General features: G+C 33.3%; 1 non-coding gene across 1 annotated transcript; it reads right to left on the bottom strand.

Moving 5' to 3' along the window:
* Window positions 1-4,017: 4,017 nt before the first annotated feature.
* On the bottom strand, window positions 4,018-4,180 carry LOC120207615. The gene has a single exon (XR_005524228.1). It is a non-coding gene; the product is annotated as a U1 spliceosomal RNA (small nuclear RNA).
* Window positions 4,181-9,158: the final 4,978 nt, after the last annotated feature.

The following is a 9,158-nucleotide window of genomic DNA, read 5'->3' as shown; positions in this document are numbered from 1 at the left end:
AATCCTTCTCCACGCATAATTGACTCCCGAACCCGATTTTTGGATTTTCGCAGACATTAAAACTTGATATTTTAATTAAAATAAAACATTTTATTAAAATCACCCAATTTTTATGATGTACTAATCGCACCTTAAATGATTGGTGGCGACTCCTCACATTTTGAAATTTCCTTTCAAAGAGAAAACCCCCGAGTCGGTATCAATCTTTTCTCCGCTCGAGCGAAAAATGGTGTTGACAACTGTTAAATAGTTTCCGAGCACCACCCAAGGACCTTCAGTCAATACCTTCGTGTAGTCAGTATCTATTTCAAATCTCACCATAAAATAATCATTATCAAGGACGATTAGTTAAAAGTGACCCCGCAGTTGCCAGAGAATATTAATCTTATTCCACAGCGCTCTATACCCTATCGTTTTCCCAAGGAGACGAACTATAACGGTTCGTTGCATGTTATAATCGATAGAATCATGCACTCAATTAGAGAATTGGATAACATGGTAGGCACCACTTCGATCGACAGACAGATCACCTTCCTGGATCACCACCTCTTCCTCATTCAAGTCCGGGAATGGTGGATGTTCCGAAACATCACCTCCAATTAGCATGGTCACATAAGATCTCCCACTTCCACTATTGTTAGGAACAGGCTGAATTGCAGGCACTTCAGAAACATTCCTTACATCTTGAGTCGCAGCCTCTATGGTAATATCAGCAGCGTCGTCAGGGCCGTTGTTAACTGCATGCATAACCATATCATCAGAAACCCCAGCATCGCCAATTTCAAGATCAACCTTATCCTTCTTTGAAACCCTATAAGTATTGACCTCCAGTGGAGATGTCGAGCGCTCGAGCGACGGTGGGACAGTCACTACGGCCTCTGCCTCCGTGGGTGGCTGTAGATTTTCGTTCATTCAACAACCCTAAGCACGACAAAGATTCCTACAGTTACAGAGCTTTTTCAATAGAATCTAGATATATGTATTTCATCATATTATTTTTCACATTATAATGTTATTTAACAAATAAGTCAATATAAAATTATAAAATATATTTACAATAATATATTTCAAAGCATATATTGAAGTATAAAAGAGTCAAATAATTGATGGGAAGAAAAAATTTGTAAACAATTGCAATTAAAAGAACAAATTAAGTAGAATGCAAAATTTACTGATTAAATTGAAAAAAGAATATACTTTTTTAGTTAAAAAAGGCTTAATTACCCCCACTCATTCATGAAGTATATAAAATTTTATGTTTCATATATAATGTTTAAATTTTTTTGATTTTATATATGGTGTTTTCTACCGTTAATGGTTCACCCACTTCCGTAACGGAAAATGACATGGAACCATGTGACTACTAATAAAACGACACGAGACACTTTATAAAAATATTTTTTAATATTATTTAATTTTTAGAAAAAATAAAACCCATTTTTCAAAATTTGTACATAATCAATTACCCATTGTTTTAATTTGGAAATTTATGAATTCGAGTTTTTATTTAATTTATGATCCGTTATGATGTATTTTTTGAAAGGATATCGATATGTTTAAAAAATTAACAATGACCACCCCAAAAAAGCGAAAATTATATCATTAACCCCTAATAAATGAACACTGGATTAATAATTTTGAAATCAATGCTATGCAAACAATCAAATAAATGATAGGACCTAAATATAAGTGCTAACATATTTTAGGAATATATGAATATAATAATTTATCTTGATTTAATAAAAAATTTAGTACAATAAATCTGTTAAATGATTTGGTAAATTGAACCCTGACAGAAACGAAATAATTCCTTCTCATACTATTCATTTTAATAAATTCTTCACATTTCAAAATAAATTATTAAAATCTTATATTTTTCAATTATTCTAATAATTAACCACTGAAGTAGCTTTGGATAAAATAAAGCGATCAAATCGGGGGAAAATAAAATAAAAGAAGAAAACACACGAAGACAAGGATTAAATAAGTATAAAAAAATAAAAATAAAATATAGCATAAACTAAGGAAATTAAAAAGGAATTTAAACGGAAATATAAGACGATAGTTTAAATAAATCAAAACAAACAATTAAGGAAATTAAAAAAAATAAAAAGAAAAAAATGGAAACTAAGTCAAATTAAAAAGGGTTAAATGAATTAAAATAAAAGTGAAAGTCTAATTTAAAAGAAATTAAAAAAGGATTAAGGAAAAGAGGACCAAATTGAATTTTAAAACAAATTTGAGGGGTTGCGACACATAATTATCTCATACACGTGTGACAACATGTAAATTCCATATGGATACAGATCGGGTCATCGAAACATTTAATCGAATTCAAAATCTAAAAATTAAAAATACAAATTCATTTTCTTTCTTCCAAATTTTGGATAAAAAAATTCTCATTCAAAATTCACTTCGATTTTTATAAAAAAAAACCTAAAAAAAAGACTAAATCTTTAAAGATTTATTTAAAAATCTATTCATTGTTGATTAATCTTTCTCTTCATATGTCTAATTTAACACGACTTTTAGTTCATGAAATATTTGAGTCATTGGTCGTGCTTCGTCTCTTCGCACTTTGCAAGTTTTGTTTTGAACCATATGATATTTATTTCATGTCAATATTATTTTTTTCTCTATCTTTTTAGGGTAAACTACACTAGATACAACCAAACTTAGGAGTTGTATTGTTTATACTATCGAACTTTTAATTTTCCAATTATAACACTGAACTTTAATTTTCGTTTCAATAATACCATTGGGTTGTTAACGATTTAACAGTTTAATGGTATAATTGAAACAAAAATCAAAGTTCAGTGTTATAATTGACAAAATTAAAAGTTCAGTGGTATAAAATATATAATGCCTAAAGTTCGGTGTATCCGGTGTAGTTTACCCTTCTTTTTTATTAGAATTTGGTTGATAGCGTATCAAGTTATTATTCCTGATTAGTGCTCAAGAATTGAGGCGGTGAATGTTAGTTTATTTTGTTTGAGAAAAATCAAGATTTCAATATTTTCATTGTTTGTTGCTTCTTCTCTAAAGTATCTGGAAGTTGAATGGTAGGATTGTGAGATATCTCGAACCAGTCCTTTTCTCTTTTCTTTAAAGTTTTAAATTCTGTCCATAATATTAAGATATTGCAGAGAGGAAGTTAGTCCATGATACTGCAGGAGGAAGGTAGCATGTCGCTATGATTCCGATGGCTCAGGTTGCTTGGAAAATATGCAACCTTGTAAGTGCACTTTAGTCTTGTTGCTTTGAGTAACGTTGGATGTCGGTCTCTTAGAATACAACAACAAACGATCATAACATTAAGTTTAACAACAATAAATAGTCAGACACAATCTTGTCATTATCTATCACTAGAAAGAACAAATTTGGATAATATTTTTCTATAATATATATATATTTTTCATTTTGACCAGCATACTAAACATATATTATAAAAATAAATTTTTATTAATTCTAATCGAAATTAGTAGCATAAGAATTTCAGAATTTAACCACAATTGTGTGTGAAACTACATTTAACTTTTTTGTTAAACACCAATTGCGAAACGTCTAAATATATGAACAAATTGAGCTAGCATTAGGCTTAAAAAGGCTGATATATATTCCACTTTGTGTTGCTTTTAGAAGGCAAAAAAATACCTTTTTTATTCAAGATTTCATCATAATCCCCATGGCTAAAGTTTATTCCTTGTCACTTCTGCTTGTCTTTGCCTCTGTTGCGCCTGTTTAGGTAGCCATGGAAGAAAACTCTCTCTGAACTACTACAAATTGTTATGTCTTGAAGAAGAAAAGAGGTTTCAAAACCGTTAGTCCTCCCACGTAGGGGTGTAAACGAGCCGGGTCGAACTCGAGTATTTCTGAGCTCGGCTCGAACTCGAAAATTTTAAAAGTAAGCTTGACTCGACTCGAAAACTCACGAGCTAAAAATTATCAAGCTAAACTCGAACTCGAAATATAATATTAAAACTCAAAAAAATTTCAGGAGTTCGATTAAAGCTCAATTTTGAGCTCGATTCAAGCTCGAACTCACCCACTACCATAAATTATGACGTAGGCTCTCCTACAGTGGAGACCTTAGGCGAGCGCCCCTCCAAAGTGCAATGGAGGTCGCTTACCTAGGCCATGAACCTTGATGATCATCCATCGACCCCGTCCAGGTAAGCATGTTGAAAGGAGACAGCTGCCTTTTATTTATAATGCCAAATAAGTGGTCTACTCATGTACATCCCCAATGCGGGATATTGCTTCAGCATAAAATCGCTCTTCGAGATAGCAGACTTGGCTATTGTATCAGCAAGAGAGTTTCCTTTCCGAGAAATATACTGGATAGTAGTGACCCAAGCTTGCTTTCGAAGCTTCTCGATGGCACGTACCAAAGGAAGAGGACTGGAATGAGCGTCCGATTTGTTCAAAAGGTTAACGATTTCCATGGAATCAGATTGAATAACAAGAAATTCAAACCCATGGTCCCAAGCAATCTGAAGGCCAACGTAAATTGCCCATAATTCAGCCTGCGTTGGTTGTAAGATTCCAAGAGCTTTGTTAAAACCAAGTATCCGTGATCCTTCATTGTCTCTAAATACTCCACCAATGGCTCCATGTATAGTGGTGGAGGAGACAGCTCCATCAACGTTCAAGCAAACCCAAACGGGCTCGGTAGATTTCCAATCAACCTGCTGGTTCGGGGTGGCACGATTGGACGTTGAATGCACTTTTCTTTTTGCGTAATAACGGCCCCAGGTGAAGCTACGACTAAGGGTGGCGTCTCCATTTTGAGGAATGTTATTAAATACTTTGTCGTTTCTGCTCTTCTAGCAAATAGAGTACTCCAAGGACCAGTGTGAGATAATCATTGTTTTGAAAATCGGATCGGACCAGCCGGTTCAACCGGGAACCGTTGTTTAGTCCGGTTTAATCTAAATCGGTTGAATCATTACTAGTGAACCGGTCAAAACCGCTAAACCATTCGAACCGGATCGGCTGAAAATCGAAAAAAACCGGAAATTTGTTTTTTTTAAAAAAAAAATTAAACCAAACGTCGTTTGTTAAACGAGCCAAGTCGAACTCGAGTATTGCTGAGCTCGACTCGAACTTGAAAACTTTAAAAGTAAGCTCAACTCCACTCAAACTCACAAGTTAAAAATTATCAAGTTCAACTCGAAATATAATATTGAAACTTGAACTCAAAAAGGCTTCAACTAAAAAAAAATTTAAAAGCTCAATTGAAACATAAAATTCAAGATTAATTGAAGTGAAAGAATACTTCACTCAATGCTCACAAAAAAGCTCCATGATTTTGAATGCCAAATTACCTCTATTATTTATAGAAATTAGTTGTGATGCTCTTCTATGTTTCTTAGTAATGTGGGATTGTTTTGTTCTCATATTTTTACTCTTTAGACTTTTGGGATACTCTTCTATGTTTCTTAGTCATGTGGGATTGTTTTTTTTAAAAAAAAATTAAACCAAACAATATCATTTTGTTATGATTTTTTTAGCCCCAAATTTATTTTTTAATTATAGTTATATAATTATATTTATTATTTAATATGTTTTACCTTAAATATTATGTTGTAGTTAATTTGAATCATTTTGTTTCTCTTGATTTTATAGTTTTTAATTTATATATGTTATGACTTGCTTTGAATATGACTTGTGATATAAAAAATTATTTTTTATTAAATATTTTTAGTATTTTTATTTAATTTTTTTAATAATTATTACGTCGTCCGGTTCTTCCGATCGGTCGGACCGGTTCGACCGGTTGAACCAGTGAACCGGTAGCATGGCCGGTTCGCTAACCAATCCGGTTCTGAAAACCATGGAGATAATCGTTTGGCAGAGAATATTATCCTGAAGCCACTACTGAGGGTCGTTGAGATAAAAAGAATCGGTCAGCTAGGGAGGGATAAGGCAGTTCCAGACAACTTTAGCTTCGATGCAGTCATACAACATATGGATGGTCGTTTCTTGATAATTACGACAACATGGATAAAGGGGTGAGCTGCCAATGGTTTGGTGTTGTCTCTCAGAATTTGTTAATAATTTTTGCTTAAACGACAGCCACAGGAAGAGTTAAAGTCTTTGGGGTAGGGTTAACACCCATATTGAACTCCATATCGGGAGTTTATCATCCCGAGTATGAGCGGTTAAGTAGCTATAAGCCAGCCTTGTTTCAAAGGTGTTCTTGATGCTAGTGCCCCAGTAAGGTTGATTATCCGAGTCCGAAGCATCGAGACATCTTATTCGACGAATATGGGAGATTGTCTCATCGTAGAATATGTCTAATAGTTTGGAGAAATTCCAATTTCCATTGCTGACAGTTAGTTCTTCAAAGGTGGCCAGAACCAAGTTTTGATTCAGGTTCTTCACGTGGTTGCATAAGAGACCAAGGGAAGTTATCCAAGGGTCATAAAAGGGGTGGATTGTGTTACCATTCCCAATTGACCACACAATACTCGCTCCGATTGTGTTGTCAAGTTTAGGGTTTAGAATTTAAGATTTAAGGTTTAGGGTTTAAGGTTTAGAATTCATTATAAAGACATTAATTAATCGACTTTGTACCAATTTATGAGGTAAGTATAATATAGTAACTTGATATTAAATGCTCAAACCCTTTATATTTATGATATTTGAACCCGAAACCTCAAAATATAACAATAATTTAAAAAATTAATTATTAAAAATATTATCATTAGAAATATATTAAATATTTGTCATTAGATAAATAATTTTGTTATTAATTTAAAATAAATATAAGAATATTTATTCAAAAATAATTTTTAACCATTTTCAAATTTTCTATTGTTTGACTGTTTTTTCTAAATTTTTATTTTATTTTTCAACGTTATCAAGTGTTTGTGCAGTAAAAAGTTAAAAAAGAAAGAAAAAAATCAACCAAACACGTATAATCTAATATGTGCTTAATTATATGGGTTTTTATTTTTCTTTTAGTAATATGCAATGTAACAATTGAATTTGGGCTGGTTAATTAAAATAAAATAAAATTTGAGGGTAGATATAGTATAGAATTTTTAATATATTTTTAAAATTTTATAATTATCAATAGTGTATTTTTAATAATGTGGTTTGAAAAAATCTAAAATTATAATATAACATTTTTTGAGCTGGTCACGAGCTTTTCGAGTCGAATATCGAGTAGCTCGTTTCGGCTCGTTAAAATTCGAGTCGAGTCCATTTGATCAGTGTATTTATCGAGCCTTGATCGAGTAGCTCACGATTTGTCTCGTCTCATTTATAACCTACTCCCACGTAGCATTTTCGATCCCCAAATTAGACCATTGAATCATAAGCTGTTTCGTTTAACTATTTGTTTATCCAAAACTAGCGCGGGGTAGACTCCTAGTTGTCCATTGTTGCCCAACTCGGACGTGTGTAAAGAGGTTACAATATTCTGTCCAACTCGTCGCTTTAACAGACTCACATGAAATACAAGATGAATTTTTGATGTTGATGGTGAATCAAGTTTATAGGCTACGAATCCTATTCGTTCTATTATTTTGTAAGGTTTGTAAAATCGAGCAGATAGTTTCAAATTACATCATAAAGCCACGAACGTTTGACGGTAAGATTGCAATTGAGGTAAACCTCATCCCCAATGTTAAATTCACGTTCAATTCTCCGTTTATCTGTGTTCTGCTTCATTCTGCGTTGAGATTTCAATAAATGTTCAAGTAAACCATAATTTATATGTTCTCTTGTTTGCATGAGATCCTGAACACTTTGAACTTGTGACTCACCTTTCCAGTTTAGCATAGGAGGATTGTAACCATAAAGTGCCTCGAATGTGGTTGTGCCTAAATAGAGTGAAAATTGTTGTTGTACCACCTGGGATAACCACTTTGCCCAATCATTAGGTTTTTAGAAACAAAAGCTTCTCAAATAGAGCTCCAAAAAATAGTTTAAGCGTTCAGTTTGGTCATCTATCTCTGAATGGTATACAGTACTGAATAGGGTTGTTATACCCAATTACTTCATAATCTCCTTCCAAAATGTACTTGTAAATGTTCTGTCCCTATATGATATTACAACATAAGCTGACCATGAAGCTTATATACTTGATTTAAACGAGACTGTGCTACCTCCGTTACTTTATAAGGGTGAGAGAGTCCTATAAAATGGCCATACTTTGTATACTTATCATCACAACAAAGATACATTGAATTTCATAGAAGTAGGTAAACCTTCTATAAAATCCATTGTAATAATTTCCCATGCCTGTTTTGGAATTGGTAGCGGTTGTAGCAATCCTGGTTTATGCACATGCTCATCTTTTACTCTCTGACATACATTACACTGTCTCACAAAATTTTGAACCTGAATTTTCATGTTTGGCTATTCAAAAGTTGAAGGCATGCGTTGGTAAGTTGCCTGCACACTGGAATGTCCCCCTTGTGGGGAATCATGGAATGTTTGAAGAAGTTGCTACCTTAATTGACCCCAACTCCCCACATAAACTTTCCCTTTAAATTTTAGAATTCCTTTTTGATAATTCCAATCCTTAATAGAATCATACTTCACTATAATAGATTGAATCACTCTTGTGGCTAACTCATCCTGGTTATAGCTTTCTTCTATGTCATGTACCCATTGAGGAGCAATAACCACTGCTGTCACCTGTAATAGTTCCCCTTGCTCCTCATAGTTTCTAGAAAGTGCATCATCGGCTACTAGATTATGTTTACCTTTCCTATAGAGGATGTCATAATCCAATCCCAATAGCTTAGTCAACCATTTTCTTTGTATTATTGTGGTCAACTTTTGTTCTAAAAGGTGTTTGAGAGGTTCATGATCAGTTGTAATAATAAATGCTCCAGCTTCCAGATAGTTCCTCCATTTGGTGACAACCATTATAATAGCTAAATACTCATTTTGATAAATGGATAAGTCCACATGTTTTGGTCCCAACGACTTGCTAGGATATGCAATAAGGCTGCCTTCTTAAGACAACACTGCTCCAATCGCTCTTGTACTTGCATATGTTTCTAAATAAAACTTCTTTGTAAAATCAGGAAGGGCTAAAACAGGGCTCTACACAACCTCTTTAAGTAGTAAGAAAGATTTTTTTGCTTCATTTGACCACTAAAAGCCTTCTTTTTTCAACATGTTAACGAGAGGTTTGC

The sequence above is a fragment of the Hibiscus syriacus genome, unplaced genomic scaffold (genome assembly GCF_006381635.1).
Source record: "Hibiscus syriacus cultivar Baekdansim isolate YM2019G1 unplaced genomic scaffold, ASM638163v2 tig00000477_pilon, whole genome shotgun sequence".
NCBI classification, from domain to species: domain Eukaryota; kingdom Viridiplantae; phylum Streptophyta; class Magnoliopsida; order Malvales; family Malvaceae; genus Hibiscus; species Hibiscus syriacus.
Note: the sequence above shows the minus strand (reverse complement) of the source record. Positions and strands in the feature narration are given on the sequence as shown.